General features: G+C 48.3%; 1 long non-coding RNA gene across 1 annotated transcript in view; it reads left to right on the forward strand.

The window, feature by feature from the left end:
• Positions 1–732: 732 nt before the first annotated feature.
• The window catches only part of LOC141569352 (uncharacterized), a 58,252-nt gene continuing 31,699 nt past the window's right edge, over positions 733–27,285 (forward strand). Inside the window, exon 1 of the long non-coding RNA XR_012492894.2 lies at positions 733–1,316. This is a non-coding gene — a long non-coding RNA (uncharacterized LOC141569352). The remainder of the gene's footprint in view (positions 1,317–27,285) is intronic.

Raw genomic sequence — 27,285 nt, forward strand, 5'->3', positions numbered from 1 at the left:
TCCACTTTCTCCCTCTGGCCCCTGTCTGAATAGGGCGCTCACTGGAGAAGCATAAGGACTTGCTTGGGTTACACACACACCTACACGGTTTTGCTTATACACACACCTTAGTGCACAGCCTTCACCCATGTTTCACACACACCATTCTTGGTCATGTTTTGCTCCCTCTGGCCTCTGTACCCCACAGAGGCACATCCCCAGCACATAACAGCTGCTTACTTTTGAGTCCTACTATGCATGGGCTATGGCACCAGAAGCTTTGTACATATGGTTTCCTTTCTAATGCTCATGGCAATCTTGAAAGGTACTTATTATCATCCTCATTTCAGAGTTGAGGAAATTGAGGATCAGTGACTCGCCCAAGGTTACACATCTGGTTAATAACAGAGCCAGAAACAAAACCAAGGCAGAGTCTCCTGTACTTTCCTGTGCTTGTGTCATACTCTGGCATGCATTTCCATTTTAATTTGCACACACTCAGATACCATGCACATTGATACACAGCCTATAAACTGTTAATCATAGCCCTGCAGCCACACACCCACCAGCATTGTGCAACAGTGCCACCCATAGATTTTGCCTATAACTTTATGGCTTTCAAGTACAAACATGTACCATAATTGGTTCGCACACCATATCTTCATTGACTGAGCTATTCCCACACCTACCTCAGCACACACACGCGGTCATATACATATGCTTATGGAAGCCAGGTTAGAGTTGTAAACTATGCTGTGAAGAAGGTGACCCACCACAACTTCAGGGGTTTGGGAAGAGGCCTCTTTGATTCTGCCATTCTAACCTGACACCTCACACCACAGGGTCCTCCTTTGCCCCAGGACGAAGGACCTCATGCACACTGAGAAACAGAATTGTGAATTGGACCCTGGGCTCTGGTTTCCCTCTGCCCATTAGCATCCTTCCCAAATTCCTAACATTTGGGTCCTTGCTTTCTTCTTTTTACTTTCCTATCCTACTATTTCTCAACAACTCATCCACATGCTATTTCTGAGTGAGGGAAAGTTAAACAGACAAAAGTGAAGAAATTTTTTAAGAGTGGTTGGGCTTGGCTCAGAACTCAGAGTTCCCCATGTGGTGCTAGAGATTGCCTGCTGCCATCTAACTTGGGAACCAAACCCAAGATAAGCCCCTGCCTGATCTTGTGCCTCTTCTCCCCAGCCCAGCCCAGCCGACGGAAGGTTGCAAGGGAGGGAGGGGAGTTTCGGGTTACCTTCTATGGAAGCCATCCATGGATTGTTCTCCAGCAGGCTTTTCTTCCTTGGAATTGAAGGTCTCATACTAGGAGGACACCAAAGGTGAGATTTTTTTTTCCACTCCCTGCCCCTCTCCAAACGTCTCTGGTCCTTCCCACCCCACTCCCCAGTTCTTTAGTGGAAGAACTGATGGCAGGGATAGAGAAGGTACCTTGTTAGAGCTTGGAAGGTCCTACCAAAATGTCAGTTTCAGGAGCCCAGATCAATTGTTAGTGAAGACAGAGAATGAATGGAAAGGAATCAACTGGACAGGGCTTCAGATTTGATGGCTTGTTAAACTCTGTGCTAGATTACAACAATTTGACATTTTAGCTCCTAACGAGTGTCAGTTGCATCTTTATTGTGAGAAAGCCAGTCTCTGACATGGTGTTTTAAATGTATTAAAGTATATTTTAAGCGTGTCTGCAGTGACTACGTGGGGAGCCATTGCCTAACTGTTCAGTAAACTGGTCTTAGGGGAATAACAATTTAGGCCATATGTGTGGTCCCATTAAAGGAGAAGTCTGCTTTGGTTGCTGGCATGTGGAGCTGGAAATGATGCCTGGTTAGTATTTGAAAAGCAAGCTCCTCTTCTCAAACTCTTTGGGTTCCAGGGAGGCAGGATCTGCAGGGGAGGTGCTGCCGAAGAGGCTCCGATGCCCCTGCCCCACCTCTGGCTGGCTGGGATTCAGAGCAGGCCGGGAGTTTGACTTGCATGGGAGCCTGTAGGTAGCTCCTCCCTTCTCTCAGAACCCAGTGTTCCCCCATTCCCAGTGGGGGTTGTGGGGTGAGAGAAGAGGCACCCCACCCCATTCCAACCCCTAGGCTCCATATAGACAGGAGAGAAGGATGTGAGAGGTGGGTCAAGGTGGTGACTCCAGGGGCGGCTGCAGCCTGCCAACTGTAGCTGAGCCCACTGCCAAAGCTTGCCTTCCCTGGAAATCCAGAAGCTTCAGTGCCTTGCTCCTTCTAGCAGCAGGCTTGAGGTCTAAATGGATAAGAATAAATCTACCCATAAAAATAACCACTGAATGTGGGAAAGTGGAGTTGTGCCCCTTTCCCAACCATGGCAAGAGGGAGGGCACTGCCTCCTCCATCAAAGTCCTTGATTGGGCCGTTGGGTATGGCTGGCTGCCCAAGCAGCTTAATAGCCCCATTGCCTTCTTATACCTGCTGTCCTCTTGACTTCACAGTTTCCCTGCTTCTTTAGCTCTATCCTGGCTCCTCTTTCCTGGGTGTCATGAACTCCCTTCAGCAGGTCAGTCTCGGCGTAGCTTCCATCACTGTGGACCCTGTCCCCAGCCATCTCTCACTTGAAGAAAATGCAGTCAGCCTTGACTCTCCCTTAGGTGTTTAACAGAATATGCTCCTCTGGCCTCTTGAGAGCTCCACTTCGAGTTCCCCAAACCACCCTTGCCATTTCTCCCCACCTCCTGTGAATACAAACTGCATCTCTCCCCAGTTTTGTCTGTCTAGAACAGCAACTCTCTACCCATACCCAGATCCAGGGCTTTTTAAAGATGGTCTTTCTCCTCACTCTTAAGATAGGAACTGTCATTTTATTAGAGGTCCCACCCCTAAATGATCCAAACTGAGCTAATTACATCCTTTCCTGGGATTTTTAAACTTAAGACCAAAGAGTATTCTTCCGGCAGTAACCACTGTGAGGAATGAGACTGGAAATATCAGGGGCCATGTTCCCGGTCATATAGAAGAAGCTTGCCAGTAGGAAAGAGTAAAGCTAACATGTGGAGAGAGGCAGAGAAGAAAGCTAAAGGGTGAGTCCTGTCAGCATTTGAGCCAACTGTACCTCATATCCTGCTGTTTCTACAATGAGTTAGTTACATGACTCATTATGCATGCATAAGCTAGATTAAATTGTGTGGGGTTTTTTTTTGTCACTTGTCCTAAATAATATAGAAATGTAATATAGAGGAGGATATAGAAATGCTTTGAGTTGGTACCCACCATTTAGGTACTCATGTTGTTACAGGACAGTGGGCCCTTTTCGGTGCCATGTCCAGGTTCTTGGCGTCTCGAGCAAAGACTTGAATGAGATACCAAGATAAAGTAGTGAAAAAACAATTTATTAGAAGAAGAAGCACTACTTCAAAGAGGTAGAAGTGGGCCTGAGCAGAAAGCAGTGGCTCAAGGCCATTATTAGAAGAGAAAGTACACTCCAAAGGGTTAGGAGCTGGCCATGGCTCAAAGGCTCAAAAGGCCCTGACTGGCAAGGACTTGGAGTTTTTTATCCTTTTTTCTCTAGAATGGGCTATTTCTTTCTGGGTGTGGGACCACTTGATTGACACCTGTGATTGACAAGAGGCTATTACCTCATCTTTTTAGACTGCACATGTTCCTTCCCAGAATTCAGTCTGTTATAATAATGTTAATGAACTTCCGGGCATATGTACGATATTATAATGACGGTATAATGAGGCCCAGGTGAAATGAAGGTCGTTGTGGCCTTTACTGTGCAGGTGTGAGTGGCCGGTTTAATCTAGTTGGGTGTTTTGTACCCATTTGTTCCTCATAGGGGTAGATAATTACAATGAAAAGAAGAAGTTTTGGCCTGAGAGGGGAGGTCTTTTGGGCGGTCGCATTCTGTGGGCTGTGCAGGAACGCAGAGACCCAATGCCTGTCTCTAACTGCCTGCCTTGTTTTCTCTTTGAGAGACATGATCCCCATAAAATCTCTATGGGAGGTTGAGGGACAGAAGCTCTTTTCTTCTGTATCTGCTTCCCGCTGGAAAGGGGCGCAGAGCCGTCCCTACCTATTGGGGGATTCATGGAACTCTCGCCCTATCTGATCTTAGATGAGAGGAAGTGGTCTCAAAATCCGCCTGGAGGACCTGGTTGGCTTTTTTGGTTGTGACTGGCAATTTTGCTGGGGTATCCTCTGTATCCCCAAGACCCCCGAATGAGGAAAAATAGATTTTAATTAATAAATCCGTTAGCTCTATAGAGCCTGTGGCCATTCAACCAGTCACTCAGGTGTCATTAATTGTCCAGGAGTTAGGCCCAGAATGGGTAGGAGAGAACATTAGGCTTCAATGATTACAATCAACAAGTATGAATCACAAGTTTTAGGATAATTATCTAAAGCAGGGGGAGGAGGTTTCTATGATTCAGGTTAAAAACAATCTATTATTTATGATTAAGAAACTAATGGAGTTAAAACACTAAAGAAAGAAAACTTAGAGTTTCTGTAGTGAGAATCCCTTTCATTTGGCCTGTATCAATTTCAGTGAATTTTATTCATTGCTGAATACTTACTATTCAATTCAGTACGCATTTCTTGAATGTCTATGGTTTCAACATCTACTGGGCCCAGAACAGGTATACAAAGATAATAAAGCTTATAGTTTAGGGGCCGGCCCGGTGGCTCAGGCGGTTGGAGCTCCGTGCTCCTAACTCTGAAGGCTGCCGGTTCGATTCCCACATGGGCCATAGACTCTCAACCACAAGGTTGCCGGTTCAACTCCGTGACTCCCACAAGGGATTGTGGGCTGCGCCCCCTGCAACTAACAACTGGCAACTGGACCTAGAGCTGAGTTGTGCCCTCCACAACTAAGATTGAAAGGACAACAACTTGACTTGGAAAAAGTCCAGGAAGTACACACTGTTCCCCAATAGAGTCCTGTTCCCCTTCCCCAATAAAATCTTAAAAAAATAAATAAGTAAGAAAAGCTTATAGTTTAGTGGAGGAAAAAGATATATTCATAGTATAAATAACCACAATAGAAGGTGTTATAGCTATTCTTTTAAACATATTTATCGAGTGCTTACTATGAGCTTGTTAGTACGTATTGAAAGATGAAGAATAGAAATCCCAGGAGTGATTCCTTCTGACAGGAACAGTAGAAGGCTCTAGAAAGGGGATCATATCTGGAGATACCTGTAAAATCTTGAAGAGTAAGTTTTTGTGGGGATAGAGCCAGGAGTGCAGTTTCCAGGCTCTCGCCCTCACGTGGAAAGGTGCTCACTCAGGTAGTAAATGGCCATCACCTGTGATCGGATGGCCATCAGCTGTAATCAGTGAGCCATTGGCCACTAATATAACTGTCGTGGCTACGCTAGCAGAAAATGGGAGCTAGCAAGAAGATGGTGGCTGGCAAGTGCAGATTGCAGATTGTAGTTAACAAGTGAGGTTGGTTGGCAGAGAGAAGTGGACGGCAGGTTGAGGATAGTGTGGCTCCCGCTGCCTGTGTCTCCAACCCAGCTGCCAGTGAGACTATAGTGGCATGACTCCCCTATCTATGGCTCCGTGGGTGTTCCTTTTTGGCCTCACCATGTCCTGTGTTCTTATGTGGGGAGCGGGACCAGAGGCCCTGCATGACACCCTGCATGACAGCTTTAAACTGTTTTGGACAGGGGATGAGAGGATGGAACAGTGAGCATAATGACGGGATCATAGGAAAATAGAGTGAAGGCTGGGGAAATGGGATAGGACTGAACTCTCAAGGGCGCTGAGTGCCTTCACTAGGCCTGTAGTTAGCAAACTGGCTGTGGCCGCAGTGTATAGGGTAGATTGGAAACCTAGGTGGCAGGTGGGGAAAATCTGTGCCTAATGCAAAGCAAGGCAACTTTATAGTTATATATGTGTGGACGAAAGAGAGGCTCTGTCGTGCGGGAGACCCTGCTCGCTGCGCCATTTGTCGTGAGGGGCGGCCTGCGGGGTCTCTGCTCCCGCTCCCCACATAAGAATGCAGGATATGGCGAGGCCAAAAAGGAACACCCACGGAGCCATAGATGGGGGAGTCATACCACTATATTCTCTCTGGCGGCACTATACTCTCCCTGGAGGTTGGATCCACACTGTCCACAAACCGCCATCCAGGCTTGCCAGCCCAGCCGCCATCTTCTTGCTAGCCCCCATTTTTTTGCTAGCATAGCCACAGCAGTTATATTAGTGGCCAATGGCTCACTGGTTACAGCTGACGGCCAACTAGCCACAGCTGATGGCCATCCAATCACATTGATGGCCATTTACTACCTGACCAGCACCTGTCTATGTGAGGCCGAGAGCCTGGAAACTACTTTCTGGGGCTCTGCCCCCACACTCCACCCCTACAGGCTCTCGCCTCACAATCTACGCGACAAGCGTCTTCCGCGAGTGGCCCTGTGCGAGGAGCCTGGAGGTGAATGCAATATCCTGGACATAGCCAGGCTCTCTGGGCACAGCCAGGGTTTCTCAGGGCACCACCAGTGCTTCTGGGCACAGCCAGACTTCCTGGACTTCTTAGGGTGCCACCTGTCTTCCTGGACACAGCCAGGGTTTCTCAGGGCACTGCCACTCTCTCTCTGGGAACAGCCCGACTTCCTGGGCACAGCCAGGGTATCTCAGGGCTCAGCCAGACTTCCTGGACTCAGCCAGGGCTCTCAGGGCACTGCCACTCTCTCTGGGAACAGCCCAACTTCCTGGGCACAGCCAGGGCATCTTCAGGGCACAGCCAGACTTCCTGGACTCAGCCAGGGCTCTCAGGGCACTGCCACTCTCTCTGGGAACAGCCCGACTTTCTGGGCACAGCCTGGGTATCTTCAGGGCTCAGCCAGACTTCCTGGACTCAGCCAGGGCTCTCAGGGCACTGCCACTCTCTCTCTGGGCCTCTCAGGGTACCCTGCTGGAACAACAGCGACTCACAGTCAAGGTGCTTACATATTCTCGATGGCGGCCAGTCAACTACAGTTCCACTACATGGTGGTAAGTTCCAAGCAAACAGTCAAGCTGTCCATTAAATTAGCGATGGAAGGCAATTCCCCATAGTCCATAGTCATTCGCCAGGGCTGTCCTGGGGGTAAGGAATGACCTTGACCTCACCCTCATCTCCCATGGAGGACTCAGCAAGTGTTTCCTCCTGGAACTACAAGTCCTGCATCTGGGCTGCCTGAGCAGGAACTTCCCGGCCCACAGGGTCGCAACGACCTTTGCTTTCTCCGGCCTATGCTGGTTGGGGAACCGTCCACATCTTTCCACCCCTCCACGGGGGTCCACGGGGGTCCAGCTCTCCGGCAGCTGCTCCTCCTGCTCTTCCTCAGACTCACGCACAAACTGCTCCACCGCACTTCGGAGAGCTTTGGCCGGCACCATACCCTGCTCGCTGCACCATTTGTCGTGCAGGAGACCCTGCTCGCTGCGCCATTTGTCGTGCGGGGCGGCCTGCGGGGTCTCTGCTCCCGCTTCCCACATAAGAATGCAGGATATGGCGAGGCCAAAAAGGAACACCCACGGAGCCATAGGTAGGGGAGTCATACCACTATATTCTCTCTGGCGGCACTATACTCTCACTGGAGGCTGGATCCACACTGTCCGCAAACCGCCATCCACTCTTGCCAGCCCAGCCGCCATCTTCTTGCTAGCCCCATTTTTCTCTCTTTGCTAGCGTAGCCACAGCAGTTATATTAGTGGCCAATGGCTCACTGGTTACAGCTGACGGCCAACTAGACACAGCTGATGGCCATGCAATCACAGTTGATGGCCATTTACTACCTGACCAGCACCTGTCTATGTGAGGCCGAGAGCCTGGAAACTACTTTCTGGGGCTCTGCCCCCACAGGCTCTGTAATAAATCTAACTAAAAGTAACCTCACAGGTTGATCTGATCATAAATTTCCTGGGCAGGTCATGGTGGGTAGTCACTCCCCAGGCCTATAATCCCCTAGTAAAAGGTTATCTTTGCCTTAAGCAAGCCCTGTCCGTTGTTTTTGTGCACCTAGTTTAACACACCCTTGAAATGCCTCTTTTTGAGACCCCTCAGAATGGTAACCACCCTCAAGAGAGAACATAATCTTGTTAACTATCTTGTAATCCAATCATAGAGATTTCACTGCCTTACTTTCTCCCATCTTCATGTAATCTTTCTTATGTTCTCTCCTTAATTCCAAATATATAAAAGAAACTGCAAACTGTCATTTTGGAAGCATTTTTGCAACCTGTTGAGATCTTACTTCCATGTGTGTCCTCTCTTTGGCTCAGATAAACGCTAATACACATTTATAACATTTTCCTACAGGTTTGGACATTTTTACCTCATATATGACATAGTCTCTGTCTTCTAGAAACCGCTATCTAGTTGTGGAGACACATAAAACAGATAACAACAAAACAAAGTGTGTGATTAAATCTAAAACTTGAAACCATATAAAAAATCCAACGAAAGTCTAGTGAAGGGGAAGCTGAAGATGGGCTGAAGCTTTTGAGGAAGGCTTCTTAGAGTTGATGGGACTCCAACTAGACTTTGAAATTCGTCCAAGTGTCTCGATCGTCTCATTCCCCTGAAGAGTAGGTCTGGTGATGACTGAAGGCAGAATGGACAAGAGATATTTTATCCAAACAGCATCTGCCCTCAAGACCTTTCTCTGTCCTTATCATGCATAACCCAGGGCAAGGCTACTGATGGAGTGGAAGCTGGATCTAAGAAGTTAGAGCTTGGGAAACTAATTTAGCTGCAGGCTGGCCCACAAGAGTACCTGCTAAGGGGCTGGGGGTAAAAGTGCTTAGCGGAGATACAGGGCAGAAATCTGAAATTGGCCTGGCCAAGACGAGAGAAGATAAAAGAAGGCTGCAACTAGATAAAAACACAGATACCCAAGGTTCACCCTCCCAAACAAGTTCATCTACCATCAAACAACTAACTCTCAAGTCTGTGGTGAGCATTGCTTCAGGAACCATATAGAGAGGATTGTGCTCCTGGAAGACAATAGTGACTTCAACTGGGAGGGTCCAAGGAAGATAGGGGATAGATGGTTCTGGCAGTATTAGTATGAGATAAGCAGATCACAGCAGCTGTCTTGGCAATAATAGTAGCAGCAAGCCCAGCAATTTTCCATTGCTGGGCCCTCCACAGGAGGCCTGGCTTCCGGCTCACACCCTTGCTGAGCGTGGGTGGTCATCTGTACCTCAACAAGCAACAATTTCATTTTTCCCACTTCCTGTGATTCTGTGGAGAGGATTGGATGGGACAGCCTTTACTGAGATCATTAGGAAGCATGTCAGAATCTGCAAGAGTGCGATACAGAATTAAGTCAAAAGATGCTTTCTTTGCTGGCTTGGAGGAGCTGGTTTCTGAGAATCACTGGTCTGGCACCACACAGGTCTTTGGCTCACCTTTGGTTTGTTGGATTTTTGGTGTTTTGTTGTGTTGCTGTTTTCATGCTCTGACAATGATGAGGCGTAGTGGGGGTGCCAAGTTCCATTGTACTCTTCTATCTCAGGCAGACCTGTTAGAGGAGGTTAGGGAGAGAAGGCATCTGAGCTGGACAGTGGGAGTTTGTTTTTATAGGCAAACCCTGTGTGCTGGGCCATAGGCTCCTGTAGAAAGGGGTTGTCTTTTCCTCATCTTTGCATTCCTGGTGACTTAGCACAATAAGGACGTCTGGGGCACACTGTTAGATGGAGTGCAGAATCTGACGTGGGAAAGCAGACCCAGAGGAGCTGAGACCAGAAGCTCTTTTGGCCCCAGGTCCTTCGATGATATGGGGGATCAGTTTGATGTACTGGGAGCATATCTGCTGCTTTGATTTCATTCTGGTTCAATTATTTTGGAAACTGCAGTGGTTTGCTTTTAATTTCACTTTGAACTCCTCAGTTAAAGAGTTAGGTTTATTTACGTAAATTGAAGTTTGATTTGTGATTTGTTTTTCTGACAAAATATTTGTCATTTGTTCCAGTGTACAGCAAATTAGTGCCATTTAAAAATAGTTTTTGGGGTGGGGGGTGGGGGGTGGGAGATGAGGGTAAGGGGGATCGAATATATGGTGATGGAAGGAGAACTGACTCTGGGTGATGAACACACGATGGGATTTATAGATGATGTAATACAGAATTGTACACCTGAAATCTATGTAATTCTACTAACAATTGTCACCTCAATAAATTTAATTAAAAAAAAAAAAGTTTCTGGTTAGTAGTTGTGCTCAATAGAGCTGAGGAAGTGAATGTGGAAAGAAGCAAACAAGTGATGACTTTCACATTTAATTTTCAATCCTAGTTCAGCAATGCCTTACGTGCGTATTAAGTTTCAAACAAGATCAAAGAAAAGCCAATTGGAAGGATCCTTCCTGGCTCCCATGTCAAACAGGAAGAATTTCCAACCTGTGCCATCTAACAGGTCTTTTGTTCCAGAGCCTTTAATAACTCTTTACAGTTTACAAAGTGTTTTTTCGCAAAGATTATTCAATTTGATCCTTGTAATAGTCCTATATGGGAAGAAGGACAGGCTGTGAGTTATTTACTATTCACATTTTACAGCTGGGGAAGCTGAAGCTCGGACAGGTTGACTGACTCGCTTGAGATCGCACGTCAGGAATATAACAGCGGTCTTCTGAAAGCTGGCCCGTGGCTCTTGTCCCCTCTCTTGAGTAGACAGGCTCGCTCACCTCAGGCCAGTTCTTCAGGCTGTAACACGTATAGTAGTGGGGAGCACTGAGGAGACAGCAGCCCTGGGTGAGAGGGGCTGTGGGAAGGGAGGGTGGCATTGGAACCTACCTCTCTTCCAGAATTGATTTCTAGCTCTTCTGGCTCTCAAGTTGACGTTGGATCTTAGATTCTAAAAATTCCCCTGCCCTCACCTTCTCACCTGAAAAGGACCACAGGAGGTGGGCCTCACAGAAACCAAGAGTGGAATTTACTTTGCAGGGAAAGCTCAGGCTGTGTCCTTTTGTTCAGTCTCTTCCATTATTTAAGCAGCTCCTTAGCCCCATCTTCATGACTCCTTCCAAACACATAGTGAGTGAACTGAAGCCTTCGCACTGAGGCCTGGGCCAATGCTCAGGTTGGACACTTACCTTTCTGTCATCCATCCAACTAATATTTATTGAGTCCCACTATATGCCAACTAATGAGCAAGCCATTTTACTTGCATGATCTCCTTTCAGTCTGGCAGTCCTAAGAAGTAGGTGTTCTTACAGTGATTTCATGGGAAATGAAACTCAGAGCAGATCACCATTATGTTGAAGAGCTTGGCCAGCGCTACTCAGTCTGACTCTGGGCCCATGCCTGGCCCCTCTGTGCTACCTGAACAGACACATGAGAGTGCGCGGTATCCAGACTCAACCCAGAGTGACCAGGCAGGGAGGAAAGAAAGAGATTTTAAATGTCTGGCTACTCTGTGTGTCCATCTCAGCTTAACAGCTTCCAGAAGGCAGAAATTGAGGATGGTCAATTTCTGTGCCCACCAAAAAGCTCTTAGTTAAGGGAGGAGGAGGATGGAAGAGGGTGACATTTAACCTGGGAAGTAGGGGGTGGGAGACAGCGGGGAGAGGAGAGCAGGCAAATGGAGCACAGATCCAACGTGAAGGGAAGGGTCAGGAGAGCTGGAGTGATGAATGTTTGACAAAAACCGCTGGCTACAGGACTGTCTGCCTCACTCTGCTCCCGACCCCTGGGGTCTTAGCCTAACTTCAAGGGCAGGAGGCAGCCTGCGCTCCTGGGAAGGCATTCAGCCCATCCTTCTGCCTTGAAGCAGACCTGCAGAGGGTATCACAGGTGGAGAGTCCGCTCCTTCAAAGCCCCTTGAGGAGACTCTGCTGCCGCCTCAGGTCATACCTCCCTGCTGTTGTCTATTAGAAGTGAGTAAATCCTTCAGGAGGTCTAACCTGAGCCCTTCTTATGGCAGATTCGGGTGGACACTCACCAGAAACAGAACAAGGACAATTGCTAAGATGGGGGCATTTTGCTGAGTCTTCCCCAGCACCCCCTCCACACTGACTGGTGTGGCCTGAAGTTCTACCTTAAAGACACCTCTGTCTCTGGAACTGAGAGTGAGGGTGCCTGCCAGAGCTGAAGAGAGGAATTGCTTCAACTGCTTGCTCCAGTCTGGCTTCATTCATCTTCTTAGTTTTTTTTTCTGGGATTTGGTGGTGGGGCAGGCAAAGCTTCATTGCCTGAAGAGGTGTGGCTTATCTGACCAGTACTAGTGGCTACAGATAGTATTCTTTTTTTGGTTTGCAAAGTGCCTTTTGCGAAGTGCTCAACTTCTGTGGGCTCCCACATCTGCAGCTTGGGAGCATGGAAGTGGAGGCATGGGTTGCCTTTCTTGTGGTGGAGTGAAACTGGTTAATTAGTTTGAGGGCCAAGGGCAGCACCTTGAGCCAACATCTTTGGGATAAGTTAGAAATATAGAACCAGATTCTGAAACTATGGGCTCCTTTGACAGGAGGGGACCTCCAGAGGTCATCTGGTCCTTCCCGCCACATTCCACGCAGCATCCAAACAGTATCTGATTCTGGATCAAGAGAAAAAGATGATTCTACACTCTTGTCTGTTGGGCCACCACTTCCAATCTCTGCGAGGACCAGGCCTCCATTCCTGTACTTTCCATTGAACATGGAGACTGCAACAGCCTCGATGGTGCATCCCAACTGAACCACCTGCTTCCAGGACTGTAGGGCATCATTCACCACAAGAGGTCTTAGTCCCCAAATTGTCATTACCCTGGAATCACAGGCATTGGACTGTAACTTCTATATGGTAATTACCCCAGTGCAGTCAGTGTGATATCATCTCAGTGGATAATCAGCCCAACACTAACCCACCTGCTAGGCTTCTTGCATGATAAAGGTTGAGGAACAGTAGTCACAGATTAACTGTTGCCTAAGTCTACTTGCTCAGCAGCCCCCTGAGACTCAGCTCAAATGTCACCTCTTCTGAGAAGCCTTCCCTGAGTCCCATCTCCCAAACTCAGGTTAGGTGCCTCTTTGGGCTTCCAAAGTGAAGGCAAAGTTATCTTACTCATTTTTGTATTTTTAGCAGCTGGCATGGTGCCTGGCATAATAGGTGCCCAATAATTATTATAGCAAGAATGAATCAACAGTTGAGTGAATACATGAGTAAATGTAAACTAATAGAATTCCAGAGGCAAGTAGGCCAAGACATCTGTTACCTAGAGGTCTTAAGAAGGAACAAGATACTATCTTCCTGGTCTGGATTAATGTTGGGTTTTGCCAGGCCTAGAAACATGGCTGTTAGTCTCTGACTCCCTTGGAGGCAAGGAAGTGAAGAGTAGTGTCAATGACTCCCTCTAGGAACACAAACTCTCTTTCCTCATCTGTTTTTGAGGCTGCCTGTAGCAGAACAAATGCTGAGGTGCTCAAAACCCTCTGAAATGGGAAATCTAGGGTGGAGTCAATACTCCCCATGGATCATATACTTTTGAAATCCCAGATAAAGGTTTTAGTTATGTTATTGTATTTGAGCCTATGACCACTTGAGAGGTTAGTATCATTATCCTCATTTTATAGAAGAGGGAACTGAAGGTCAGAGAGGTTCAGTAAATCACGCAGTTGACATGTAGCACTACTAGGTTTCAAACCTAGTTTTCTCACTCTAAAGCCCATGTGTTTTCTTCCAAAGCCTGGGGGCCATGGCTCCTGGACCTGGAACTTTCCTCCATCACTAGCACCTGCCTCCACTTGTCCTCTCATAACATTTAGTCAGATGTTTAGAATTCACAAAATAGTTTACTACTGGGTCTGGCATCTTGGTGGACAAACAACCCTAACGAGCCCACTGGTAGGTCTGCTGTCTCCAACAACCAGGACAGGTTGGCATGGTCTTGCTTACACACCAGCTTCCACAGCTACATTTCCAGTTCCCTCTCCTAGCTTCCCATTCCTTCCATCTTAGTCCACAGGCAGGGATATTACTCTCACCTTCTCCTGTCACAGAAGAAATAAAACTTCCTCTCGGCAGCAAAGTTACCTTGGCTTTCATCACAATTCTCAATCTTAAGTTATCAGGTCCGCTGAATTATGAAAACAAGAATTTTCCAAGTAGTTTCTACCTCTTGGACACCCTGCGGAGATGAAATTTTTGATAAGCAGTCTTCATTTTTTCTCGAACTCAAAGTTTTCCTAAATGCCTTGGAGGTAGTTCAAGTCAAATGTACTGACCTGTGTCAGGCTCTGTTTTAAGACTGAAGAGACCAAGGCAGAGAAGACTGACTGGCTCTTGGAGGCCAGAAGTTTGTCTGTGGTTCCTCAATTCATCCATCTGTTTAAATGTTTCCCCACGCCCTGACACATACTTTGATGGTTAATTGGATGTCTTCATAGTAAGAAACCTGACCCATTGATTCAAGATAGGGTCTGTAGTAGTCATATGTTGCTTTGTCTGCTTCTGGTAACAGTACTTTGATTTTTCTTAGAAAAATCTCTGCTCTCTAAGATCTTGCAGTTTGAGAGCAGTTGACCCCACCCCTGGTTCCAGGAGTGGGCATGTAACCCAAGCGAGGCAAAGCAACTCAATTATGGGACTTTGGTCAAATTCTCTTCCAGTGGAATTGAAGTTGGTTGGGTTAACCCTTGGAGTTGCTGGGGGCCATCTTGCCAATGCTGCCTGAGAGTAGAGCCAAAGTAGAAAGTGCAGCTACATGTAGAGAGAAATCAGTCTTGACCACATCCTGAAAGCTCTGTATGCCGCCAGGCCTGATATACTCATGCGTTCAGCTCAAGCCAGGTGTATATGAGTTTTTTAAAATTGCAATGAGAAAAATCCTGACCAATATTGGATCTGAGGCCCATGTTCATTAAAAAAAAAAAGTTGCTCCTTCCAACTAGCCCCAAGGAACAGGAGTGAATTTCTCTTCCTCCTACATCTCTTGTTATATGTTGGCCTTTTTAAACTTCACTTCTACTTCAAAGCTGCCCCCAGAGCTTGGTTTAATCTGATTTTATCAGGATCAGCATGTTATCTTGCGTCCATAATGGAGGAAGGGCAAGCCTCTAGACAGTACTGTCTTGATAGGGTAGGTGAGACCATAGAGGGACCCAGACGCAAAGCAGTGTGCCTTAGGAGCCCTCAGTTGGGCGAGGGGGAGGGACAGGCTACATTAAATCCCAGGAATAGCCCTAAGGACATTAGGTGGCTAAGGCTGAGTGAGGGAGTAGCAGTTGGTTAAGCGTACATCCTGAGAAGTTGTTCACACTGTACCTTCTGATTCCTAAGACTGAGGTACTATCTTCTTTGCCTCAAAACCCTGGTGTATGTGGACTCCTTGCTCCTACCCTTTTGTATCCAAGGTTCCACCGTTCAGAGAATCAGCTGGGGGTGACTTTACCCACAAGAGCAAAGGGACCTGGAATTCAGTAGGTATTCATATCAAATCTAAAGGTCATATTTTAGACAGCTCATACCGTTAGGGGATTTCTCTTGCTATTATTGTAAGGCATTAGACTAACAGAACCCTAGTCTTTGGTGTATTGCAGACAGATATCTCAGTTTCTCCCTCCATCTTTTCTGGTGCTGGGGGCTTCTGACCAGCCCAGTGTTTGAATTGCCATTGCGAGAAGCAGGACTTGTATTAATCAGCTCTGCAATATTTTTCCCCTCTGGCCTCCTCTTTATCTGGAGATTCAGTGCTTAGATGAGAGAGGAACATCCTAACTAGCAAACGCCTGAGGGAGGGAAGCTGAAGAACGTTCCAACCTGGGACTAATGAGGCAGCCATGCCCCTGCAGCTCCTGTGTCCCCTCTGACAGCCTTTTCCAATCAGAATGGGAACCAGTGCCTTTCTAGCTTGGTCATGGCCCAGTCCACAGGTGCCTTCCCAGGTTGGTGCTGCCTTGGCTGGGATCCTTCTGCATTTGAACTGCTCGTGGTGGCCCCCCTCCCTCATGTACTCCAGACAACTGGCTGTCCCCTGGGTTCCCTGCAGCCGTGCTCTATCAGGTTGATTAGATACCCAGCACTATCTGCTTTCACATTAGCACAGAGACACAGTTGATTGGACTGTATTCCTAGCCTGTCTGAGGTTTTCCCCAGCCTCACCTGTCTTAGTCTGGCTCCATCTGGTTATTTTCTTTCCGGCAGGCCCAAGTCACCTTGAACTAGATCATGGGAAGCAGTAAGGTGATATGGAAAAGGCTCTGGGCCTCCTCTGCAGGGCATCTGGCTAGTGTGATAGGGGGCTCATTCATGTCTGCTCATCCCATCCCTGATAGACCAGTAAGAGAGCAGCAGCATGGGTTGCCTGGCCTCTGAGACCATCTGTATCCTGGACTCTAAGCCCTGATGTCATTATCTCAGTGCTTCAAGCTCAGCTCATCCGTTCATTCAACGTAGCTTTAGCACCAATACGTGCCTTTAGTGCTTAGTTGTAGCTGCAGGAAGAGCGATGAAAATCTACGGTGTTATTGATTGTGAAAACTTACACCCATGAAGAACAACATAATAAAAGATGTGAATGATATGAGAATGTCCCAGAGTGGTTGGTGATTTGTTGTTGAGTGGCTCAACAGGGCAGTGCTGTGGGGATTGAGAGGGTGGGAAGATGATGGGGTGCTGGGGTTGTCGGTAAAGTCCATCAGTAGTTCATGCAGATTTAGATGCTTTCAAGGATCTAGACCAGGAGTAAGGGCTGACATTGAGGCCCAGAGATCCTTTCCCGGAAGAATATCAGCACTGAGGTCAGTCTAATTGAAGCCAAAGTTTCTTGCCAGGGGCAGCAGAAGATGAGGAGAACATGTGACTCTTCTTTCTCCAACTTTGGGGAAAATCAAGAACTCTGCTATCAAACAAATAACATTTATTGCTAAAACCTTTTACACAGATTGGGACTGGCCCGGTGGCTCAGGTGGCTGGAGCTCCGTGCTCCTAACGCTGAAGGCTGCCAGTTCGATTCGCACATGGGTCAGTGGGCTCTCAACCACAAGGTTACCAGTTCAACTCCTCGAGTCCTGCAAGGGATGGTGGGTTCCGCCCCCTGCAACTAAGATTGAACACGGCACCTTGAGCTGAGCTGCCGCTGAGCTCCCAGATGGCTCAGTTGGTTGGAGTGCATCCTCTCAACCACAAGGTTGCTGTTTCGACTCCTGCAAGGGATGGTGGGCTGCGCCCCCTGCAACTAACAACAGCAACTGGACCTGGAGCTGAGCTGTGCCCTCCACAACTACAATTGAAAGGACAACAACTTGACTTGGAAAAAGTCCTGGAATACACACTGTTCCCCAATAAAGTCCTGTTCCCCTTCCCCAATAAAATCTTAAAAAGTAATAATAAAACTTTTTATACAGATTAACTTATTTAATTACCAAAACAATGCCACACAATTGGCATTATTATTATTCCCCATTTTTAAAGATAAGGAAGCTGAGGCTTAGAGAGTTTAAGGCCCCAGAGCTGTGTCAGGATCTGAACTTGTGGGTCCTCAAAACACTTGCTTTTCTCACCGTGTCCTGCTGCCTCCCGCACCCCACACATCCCTGACCCCTCTTTCCTGTGGGTCCTGGTGACGCATACTTTTTCTTGGCAGACATTGTGATTTTTAATAATGTGGTAAATGAAGTCATCTCGATGTTGTTGCTGTTGCTGCTTTTGCCATGCCACTGTCCCCATGTTCTTGTCCTTCACAGCTGCTGGAGCAAGAGCTCTGCAGCTAATGCTGCCTGTTGTTTTGGTTTTATAGTCTCCTTTTTAGAAGAGTGTGGACTGGGTTCTCCGAGGGCTGAACCAAGGTCATTTAAGAGATATGCTCAGTTACCTAAAAAAGTCTTTCTTAAACATCAAGAACCCTTGTCCTTATCTCAGTGTGAGTCCTCTGCCTTCCCAGGACTCCCCATGCTCACAGTGCGTGGGGCAGACTTCATCTTCCCTTTTTGTTTGAAGCCTTAAGCCTGATCATCAATCTCAAAGCTTCTTTCTCAGTGCCCTCCTGGCCCTTAGAAATATGACGTATTTGTTATCAGTGTCAGTCTCCCAGAATTCCCAGGTGGCTGTGCAATTAGGCACACACTGTACCTCTTACTGGAAGAGATGTGAAAGGAAGGAACACCAAGGAAAGTGTAAGAAGGCTACTATAATGAACAACTTCTACAAGCCAGGCACAGTGCCTTACATATATTTTAAAGTTTAACCATAGTAGTAGATATCAGTACTATTGGCCTCATTTTGCAGTTGAGAAAACTAACACTCATAGAGGGCAGCGCCAGGATTCCTCTGATTCTGAAGTGTCCTACTGTATCCACCTTGAACTTTCCCTTTTAGGCAATTGAGAATCACTGATGGTGCCAAGGCACTGAGGCTAACGTAGTATTTTAGGAAGATTAACCTGACAGCAGTGAGTGGGATGGATGGGAGAGAAGCAAGGATGGCACGAGCTCAAACGGACAGTTGCCAGAGATGTTGAGAAGCAGAAATTGGCAGCCTTAGGCAGCCGAGTAGACCCAGGCATGAGGAAGAAGCCCTTCCTTCTTTCTGGTCACTTAGGGTCCCACTGGGTGTTAGTGGCCTGTGCCAGGGGTGAGACCCAGCTGTCATTCTGCTCAGGAGCAGAGGCGCACGTGTGGTGAGATGGTGCCTTGCTCTGCTCCTTGGCAGGACTCAGCTATGTTGGCTGCTCTTCCTGGGCAAGGCCCACGCCTTTGAAAGGTCTGTTTATCCAGCCCAGGAGAGTGCCTCATGTGTGCTCAATAAACAGTCATTGGCGGTGGTGAGCTCAAAGAGTCTCTAAAAAGACAGTGAGCAATCATTGTTTATGAGCAACTCCTCTCCTGGGCTGAAGCAGGCAAATGGCTCTAATGAGTCCTCCCTTACTGACGGGCAACCGAGGCTGAGAGGCTATGTGGCTTTCCCAAAGTCGTCTGGAGAGCCAGAGGGCAGAGCTAGGACTCAGTCTGGACTCTGATCTGGAGTCCTGCTGCTTTCCCAGCTCTTCTTTCTTTAGAGTCCGACAAACAAGAGAAACTAATGATAAGCCTTCACAAGAGTGTGGCAGTCTACAATTTACAAAACTGTTTCCTATCCATTATCTCATTTGATCCTCACAACAACCGGGTATTATTGTACTCATTTTACAGATGAAGAAACTGAGGCTCAAAGAATTTAAGGCTGTGGTCAATCCACTGTGAGTGATAGAGCTGGAATTCAAAATGAGGCTTTCTGACTCCCAGGTGCACAGTTCTTTCTAAGAGGCCATGTGAATAAGGAAGCAAACAAAAACTTGAACAGCAAACAGAAGAAATAGCGGGTTTGGGGAAGGGTGGTTAATGCAGCTTAGATGGTGCAAGAGATCTTCACGTCAAACATAATAAAAGCTTATGGGCAACAAAGATTGCTCACTACAGGCACAAACTACCTGGGGAAATAATTTTATCTGCTGAGGAAGTGACCACAGTTCTTCCTAGCGTTAGATGAAGGAAGAGATGACTTCTAGAAAGTCTCCCCACTTCCTACCTGTGGGTCTGGTGAAGAGAAAGAAGCAAGAGATGAGGGAAAACAGACGTCAGCACTTTTTTTTTTAGGTGCCCAATAAATTAGATGATTGGATGGATGGATGGATGGATGGATGGATGGATGGATGGATGGATGAGACTTAGGGAAATTACACATCTAGTCAGGCAACATGCCCCCATGCATGGTGTCATGCAGGGTGTCAGGCGGGGTCTCTGGTCCCGCTCCCCACATAAGAACACAGGACATGGTGAGGCCAAACAGGAACACCCACGGATCCATAGATAGGGGAGTCATACCATTAAATTCTCACCAGCAGCATCCGCCTCTCTGCAATCCACTCTTGCTAGCTCAGCCACCATCTTCTTGCTAGCCCCCATTTTCTGCTAGTATAACCACAGCAGTTATGTTAGTGGCCAATGGCTCACTGGTTACAGCTGACAGCCAACTAGCCACAGCTGATGGCCATGTAATCACAGTTGATGGCCATTTACTACCTGAGCCAGCACCTTTCCACGTGAGGCTGAGAGCCTGGAAACTGCACTCCTGGCTCTGTCCCCACACCTGATCCTATTTACAACTCCTGAAGAACTCTTCTTGTTCCCCTGCCCTCTAGCCCATCCACATTGTCTCATGTTATAAATGACATTCCCAGCCCAGGAGAAAGATATAGGGGTAGCATTGAGAGAGACGTTGGGAAGTAACTTCCCTTTTTCCAGAAAGGTAAAGGAAAGGGTAGAATGGAATATCTCTCTCCACCTGTCCCCTGTTTGACCTTAAGTCTCTGAAGCCCTACTCTGGACTAAGTCTAAACTCTGGGGTTCTAAGCCCAGGGGAACAGCCATCTTCGCACCGGGTGGTATATATGGTTTTGTGGTTTGGGCTTAGAAAGGTGAAGAACCTTGTGGGGACAGCGTCCCAGAGAGCAGCTTCCAGGCTCTCGGCCTCACATGGAAAGGTGCTGGCTCGGGTAGTAGATGGTTATCAGCTGTGGCTAACTGACCATCAGCTGTAACCAGTTAGCCAATTAGCCACTGATATAACCGCTGCGGCTGCACTGGTTGGAGAGTTGAGAGTCGAGTTGGTTGGTGGGCAGGCAGAGAAGTGGACGGCAGGTTGCAGCTGGTGTGACTCCAGCCTCCAGTGAGACTATAGTGCCACCAGTGAGACTATAGTGGTATGACTCCCCTACGTATGGCTCCGTGGGTGTTTCTTTTTGGCCTAGCCACATCCTGCGTTCTTATGTGGGGAGCGGGACTAGAGGCCCCGCAGGCCGCCTCGCATGACAAATGGTGCAGAGAGCAGGGTCTCCCGCATGACAAACCTAGAATGGTCCAAGAAGCCAAGAACTCTCCTGACTCAAGTTCCCTTCTGTGGGGACAGAACCCCAAAAAGCAGTTTCCAGGCTCTCGGCCTCACATAGACAGGTGCTGGCTCAGGTAGTAAATGGCCATCAACTGTGATTGCATGGCCATCAGCTGTGGCTAGTTGGCCGTCAGCTGTAACCAGTGAGCCACTGGCCACTAATATAACTGCTGTGGCTACGCTAGGAGAAGAGAGGAAGAATGGGGGCTAGCAAGAAGATGGTGGCTGGGCTGGCAAGCGTGGATGGCGGTTTGCGGACAGTGTGGATCCAGCCTCCAGTGAGAGTATAGTGCCGCCAGAGAGAATATAGTGGTATGACTCCCCTACCTATGGCTCCGTGGGTGTTCCTTTTTGGCCTCACCATATCCTGCGCTCTTGTACGGGGAGCGGGAGCAGAGACCCCGCAGGCCTCCCTGCACGACAAATGGCGCAGCGAGCAGGGTCTCCCGCACAACACCTTCATTCTGCTGTTCTTTGTCCACATTTCAAAGAAACATTGCAATGGGGCCTGTGGGGACAGAGCCAGGAGTGCAGTTTCCAGGGTCTCTCCCTCACATGGAAAGGTGCTCACTCGGGTAGTAAATGGCCATCAACTGTGATTGGATAGCCATCAGCTGTGGCTAGTTGGCCGTCAGCTGTAACCAGTGAGCCACTGGCCACTAATATAACTGCCATGGCTACGTTAGCAGCAAATGGGGGGCTAGCAAGAAGATAGTGGCTGAGCTAGCAAGAGCGGATTGCAGTTAGCATGGTGGATTGCAGTTAGCAAGTGAGGTTGGTTGGTTGACAGAGAAGCGGACAGTGGGTTGTAGGTCATGTGGATCCTGTTTCCTGAGTCTCCAACCCAGCTGCCAGGGAGACTATAGTGGTATGACTCTCCTATCTATGGCTCCGTGGGTGTTCCTTTTTGGCCTCACCATGTCCTGCGTTCTTATGTGTGGAGCGGGAGCTGAGACCCCGCATGACACCCTGCATGACAGGGCTCCTCTGAAGCCAGAGATGGAAAAGGCCAAAGGGTTGGAGATGGTCCATATAGGGCTGTTTCTTAGCTGCCTGCTCAGAGTCAACTACCACTTACCACCAGTTGAACCAGTAACTTGTCTGAAGGCTGCACAGTGGTCTTATCATACAGAACTCATGGGCCTGGGCATACTGACCCTGGGATCTGGTTCTAACTGTCACTGAGTATGCCTGGTATATAACACAGTACCTGCACATAGTAGGCACTCACTAAATATCTGATTAAAGCGTGAGTAAATTAATGAAATAATTAGCTATGACCTTTCCGGATCTTAGTTTCCGCATTTGTAAAAGGGGGATTATAATACTAGCCCCGTCTCTCACTCCAAGCCATCCTCCAATCCTTAAGAGCAGATGAATGGATAGATGCAAATGGTGTCTATACAACATAATGTTCTGGATCCACATTTGGGACTACACAGTTGACATTTGAATGGCCTGCCTCCTCCTGCCCTATGCACCTGCTCTATATGTCAACCAGAGCTGCTGCTCAGCCACCCCTCCCACACTCCACACCTCTCCAGATCCTCGCTATCCTTTCCCTTAAAACGTGACTGTCCCCTGTCCCATACCTTCAGAGATCTGTGTTCTGTGTTAACATACCAGTAATACTATTTACTCTTTTTGAATTCCTACCATGTGTCAAGGATTTAGAATGTGGACACAAGAATGTACAAACCTATAGAAAGTTTTATAAGGGTTTATTTGCGCCAAACTGAGGACATGCCAGAAGCAAGACCTCAAACGCTCTGGAGAATGGCAGCTTGGCAGTTCTTTTTATGCATTTGGAACCAAAGTAGGGAATGTAAGGAAAATTACATGAAATCCATTTGTAGTAGATTAAGGAGGCAGAGAAAGCAAGGCAGGGACATCTCTATGATTGGATAAAAATTAAAATGAAGACATATACTTTCACATTGGTGGGTACAAGATAGTCAATATTTAACATTTACAGAAATAGGGATGGTATACAGGTAACAAGATCGTGTGCTCCCTTGTTATCCTTGAGGGTGGTTACACCCCCAGCATTCTGAAAAAGAGGTTTATTCTGGCATTTCAAAGGTGTGTTAACCTAGATACACAAGAATAATGAACAGGGCTTGCTCAAGGCCAAGATAAACCTTTTACTAAAGAAGTTATAGGCCTGGGGCGTGACTACTCACCAAGACCTGCCCAGTTAGGAATTTATGATCAGATCACTCTGTGACATTACTTTTGGTCACTGAACTTGTCAGATTTATTACAGAGTCCCTTTTTTGTGCACATAATCTCCTTTAACTCTCACAAGAATCCTCCGTGGGACTCAGAGGTGAAGCCACCTGCTCAAGGTGGTGTACCACTAAGTAGTAGAACCAGGATTCCAAGCAGGTCTCTGATCCTACAGCTGGGGCTCCTGGTGGTTTGTGGCCTACTGGGGTGGGTCATGTGGGGGCGGAGGGAGCATTTACTACAGTGAAGGGAGTGCAACAGTTAGAGACGAAAGATCTGAGTTCAAGTTCAAGCTCTACCACTTGTTAAACTGGGTTTCTCAAGCAAATTACATCAACATTCTAGTTCTCTATCCTGATCTCATAATTGCGAGGATGAAAAGCTATAGTGTGTTCAAACCACGCAGTTAAATGTAAAGTATTCCTCAGATGTTGGATATGATTCTATAAGAGGAGTTCTAGAGGGTTGATTGGTTTAACATAAAGATCTGGCTATTGTGGTGGGGATTACAGACACCACAGCAGGCTGGTGAGATGCTTTGGGGAAAGGGCTCTTTCCAAGTTCCTCAGGTCACATTACGAAGAACCACTGGCTCCATCTATAGTTAGGAAGGGCTCTGTCCTCGGGCTCCCGGAGGGAGGCCCTAATCCATGACACAGTCCTGGCTTGCCTGGTCTCCTGGGCTCCAGAGCCACCTTCTGAATTAACTTGCAGTTCAGTTACCTTTTGAAGAGCTTGCCCACCTCTGGGGGAACAGTCCAGTGTACACTGGAGGTCCCCTCCATGCCTGCTGCCTAAGGAAAGGAATCAGCTTCAGTTATAAACTCATCCCAGCTGAGCCTCTTATGGAAACATTGCCAGACCCTTCAAGACTAGACGCCAGCTCCAGCTCCATTCTAAACCCCTAGCTCTGAGCTAAATATAGTCACAGGAGGGAAGGTGATGTGGATTTGGGGGAAGGGGAGAAGCCAGAGGAAGCTGGGAGAATGGGAGGGGGAGAGAAGAGGGAGAAAGAAAGGAGGCAGAGATGGTCTGAGGGAGAGAGAAATGAAGAAATGGGGAGAAAATACAGAGGCACAGAAATGAGTTTCAGGGAAAGAGACAAAAAACAGCAAGCAGGAGAGACAGAGAGAGCAATCAACTGTCACTGGAATGGCAGTAACTCTTAGCAGTCCTGTTGGTGGTGAAAGGTGCTAGCTGGGTGAAGCACAGGGTGACAACAGAGGTGCCCTCAGGTGGGCCCAGGTCCGGCCACCTGCTGAATGCCCTTGGTAATTGTTTATCTGCTGCAGTGACGATTAGAACAGAGACAGCAATGCTTCTCCAGACTCCTGCCCACCTCTGCACGTCTTCATGAGGAGCCAGGCCTGGTTTTAGCTGAACCCCATAGCGGTGTTTAAGGTAGCCTAGGGTCCCAGCCAGTCTGCCTTGGCCTTGGCTAGGCGGTGGGGCAGTGGTATGTCCTTCAGGTAAGTAGCTGTAGGCTTGAGGATGGCCTGGCTGAGGGAGGGTGGGACTGTGGTTTACGGTAGCCAGAAGGTGCAGCCTCAGAGACTCGGGAGGAATCTGATCCCACAGCTTCAAGCACCAGCTGCCAAGGCCATGGAGGTAAAGCAGGTTGACGCACTGATGTAGAACCAAGTCAGGAGGGTCAGACCCAGCTGAGCTGAACCAGACTCAGCTGGCACTGTGACCTGGCTAGACTGGTAGGGCATGGGGTATCCAGAGGTGAGCTGTTCTGGGAGGAGAGACGGGACTGCTGAAGGCCCAGCACAGGGGAGGAGAAGCAGGAATTGGGGGACTGTCAAAAAATTTGGGGAAATTCACTGCATTTTGGTCTCAAACCTAAAACCATGGTATTAGCATAAGCAACTAGATTTGCTTTTGCAGCAATTACTTTTGGGTCCACAGCTCTGTCCATTGGGGTGTGAGGATGAGGGTCTGATCAAGGCCCCTGCTCTGTGGGGTGAAAGGTGACCTTGGGGCAGCTTGGGTGTGGTTTGCTGCTCTCAGCCCACAGCACTTAGTAGTTGCTCAGCAAACATTCGTGGGTGGCCATGTGGGGCCTGATGATTGAAAGCCTCAGGGGAAGCAGGAGACCAGGACTCCCTCCTCTTCCTCACCCCATTTTATTTTTCTCCCAGATCCTGGGAAGGAGAAATGGGCCAGGAAAGAAGAAGAAAGAGGCGTGTTCGCTTGCTGGCTGGCGAGAGCACAGGAGGAAATAGATAAATGACCTGTCTGCTTTCTCCCAGGCTCCTCGAGAGCAGAACAGTTCCAGTCCCCATGGGAAGATAAGCCATTATTTATGAGCTTGTCTGTAGGGGGCTCAGCGGGGATCTCCGTCTTTGTTCCCTTCCCCCCAGCTGGGGGAAGGGAGGAGAGGAGCTGCTGGTGCCTGAAGCCTCGTGCTTTCTTAAAGGCACAGGCGCTGGAGGGCCTGTATCCAGCCCACACTGCAGCCCTTGGCAGCTTCCAGTGCAAAGGTGAGGGGTGAAAAGCTCAGACCTTCTGCAGGGAGAACCTGCTGACGGCCAAGGATGAGACACCTCCGCCTCTGCCCTGCCCCCCACCCGCTTCCTCGCTTAAGGGAAGGAAGGAGCTTAGGGTTTTCTACACCCGGCATCTTCATGGACAGCTAGTTTATCTGGGCTCTGCTAGTACTGGCCCCAAACAGAGCCAGTAAGATAGAGGGAAGTTCACCTGACCAGTTGGCACAAACCAAGGATTAGGCTGGGAATTTGCGGAATGGGTGGAGGCCTGGGTACGAGAAGAGGGGGCAATAAGCATTTCTGTACCCCAGGCTTGGGGGTTAGGACGCACCTGACTCGAGAGAGAAACAGGGTCCAGGGCCCCAAACAGAAAAGGAGAGAATGAGAGGCCAAGACAGAGAACGGGGTGGTTAGAGGAGCTAGAATGGGAAAGGAAGGGAGAAGAGAAAGTGAAGAATGGCTAACGGCGGAAGTTTAGGATAACGGCGGGGATCCAAGGTATGTAGAGCAAAGAAAAGGAAAGCAAGAGGTGAGGTTGGAGAGCCAGAGAGACAGGCTGATGGGAGAGGCAGAGTGAGGGCAACAAAGCTACTGCAAGACAAGAAAAGAGACAGACCAAGGAGAAAGGAAAAAGGTAGGGGCACAGGGAACAATGGGGGGACAAGAAAGAGAAGGCAGGTGAGGAGAGAAGTGGGACAGGGAAGGTGGGCAGAGGAGGAAACCCATGCCCCCAGCCCTGAGGCCTGGGAGGCTCAGGCCCCAAGGCTATCAGGGAGGGAAGCGTGCAGGTCGGATGGCCAGGGGAGGGAGGACAGCTACCAGCAAAGGAGGGATTGCTGCATTTCCCCCTCTTTCATTTCAATCACTGTCAATAATACATTTCCAAGGAGCCGACTTTGACAGCAATTAAAAAAGTATTTGTGCTCCCAGAGAAATCAAAATGCTTTCCTCCCACCTCCCTATACTCTCTGGGCAACAGTCCCTCGCGATGCTGTCCCTGTTGGTGTGCAGCCCAAACTGGGGACAAGCGAGGGAGGGGATGGCCAGGAGCCAGGGAGGATTCTCCACCCCCTCCCCAGCGGTAGAGTATCAGAACGCTTTATACCAGGCTCCGGTGTGTGGGTGGCTGTGATAGATGGGGGTGCAGAAGCTGGGGTTTTAAATATGGCACAGTCAGAAACTTTTCCTGATTACCAAGCCTTAGCAAGCTGGAGAGGGAGGCTGGCCGCCTCTTCAGCCTGCTGGCTGGAGGTGACCCTCGCCTCTCTTTGCTCAAGTACAAAGAATCTGAGAGGTTGAGCCGTGAGGGCTACTTTCCTGAACTGATTGAAAGTCAGCAAATGTTTACCAAGCATCTGCTCTGTGCCAGGATCACTGATGGCAGTGAGGGTGTCTCAGAAATGAGTAGGAGGGTCTCTGTCTTGCAGGGACAAGGACACATGGAACTATACAAAGAACTGGGATAGCAGGCAGATAGAGCATCCTGTATTGCTAGAGGCTGGGGTGGAGAGGGCGAGAGGGTCAGGTCAGTGGGAGAAGCACTGTCCCACAAAGGGGTGAGCAGGGGAAATGATCATGGCTGCATCTCATCAATGTCCCCACGGCCGGGCTTTGTACTGGGTATTTTATATACATTACCTCTCTTACTTGAACCCTCAAAGCTACTCTACAAGGAGGCAAATACTATAACAGACTAGAAACCAAGAATTAGTGAGGTTACACATCTTGTTGGAGGTGGCAAAGCAAGGGTGAAAGATGCCAGGCTACTTTTCACAATTCTA

The sequence above is a fragment of the Rhinolophus sinicus genome, chromosome 11, assembly GCF_057876585.1.
Source record: "Rhinolophus sinicus isolate RSI-liver-muscle chromosome 11, RSI-T2T, whole genome shotgun sequence".
Taxonomy (NCBI): domain Eukaryota; kingdom Metazoa; phylum Chordata; class Mammalia; order Chiroptera; family Rhinolophidae; genus Rhinolophus; species Rhinolophus sinicus.